This window comes from Chinchilla lanigera, unplaced genomic scaffold, assembly GCF_000276665.1.
Source record: "Chinchilla lanigera isolate Chin_1 unplaced genomic scaffold, ChiLan1.0 scaffold00085, whole genome shotgun sequence".
Classification (NCBI taxonomy): domain Eukaryota; kingdom Metazoa; phylum Chordata; class Mammalia; order Rodentia; family Chinchillidae; genus Chinchilla; species Chinchilla lanigera.
In genome coordinates, this window is record NW_004955486.1 from 470,900 (window position 1) to 471,877 (window position 978).

Below are 978 nucleotides of genomic sequence, written 5' to 3' on the forward strand. Positions count from 1 at the left end.
TCTACCCATAGGAGCTGTGCTTTCAGCTCTGCACCAGTTCCCGTCTTAGATTTGACCTTCTCAAGCCAGTTCCCTCAGCTGATCTCATTGGAAACACCCTTTACCACTTGTGGCTCCAATGACTAAGTGTTCCTCCCTGTCCTCAGGGATAATGTTGGATGTTATTATTGATTGATTGATTGATGCAGTCTATTCCAGACAGGGACTCACTATGCAGTTCAGGCTGGCCTTGAGCTCACTTCGTAGCCCAGGCTAGTCTCAAACTTGCCATGATCCTCCTGCCTCAGCCTCAGGAGCGCTGGGATTACAGGTGTGTGCCACCACGCCCAGAAAGTACTGGATTGTATTTGTCACAATTGAATTAGATGTTGTCATTCATGCCTGTAATATCAGCAACTTTTAAAGCTGAGACAGGATGATCATAAAGTTTGGTTTGTTTGGTAGTTGTTTTCATGAGACAGGGTCTGCCTGTGCCTATCAGGCTGGCCTAAAACTCACTATGTAGCCCAAGCTGTTCTCAAAATCATGGTGATACTCCTGTCTCAGCCTCCCTGGTTCTGGCATAACAGTCCTGCATCACCGCGTGCTGCCTTGGATCAGGAGTGTAAAGCAAGACTGAGCGATATCTTATGATCCTGTCTCTAAAGTTTAAATGTGCTGGGATGTAGTTCAGCACCTCCTGAGCTCAATCACTACTGCTGTGGGCATAAAGTCACTCCTGTCTCTTTGCAGCAACTTCCCTTTAGTTTCTGAGCCTCAAGCTGAAGAAAGTCTCCCAGGACTTAGACCCGATCCTGCAATTACACGGGTTCAGTTATGTGATGCACAGGGATTCCCAGTAAGACCCCCTCCCTTGACCTGAGCCTTGAGCACCTCTCACACCTTCAGTGGCTCCCCTCTGCCACCTTAATTAGGTCCATAATCTGCTGCGCTAGGTGACCAAATCCCAGGTCACAGTTCCATACAACTGTTCTCTGC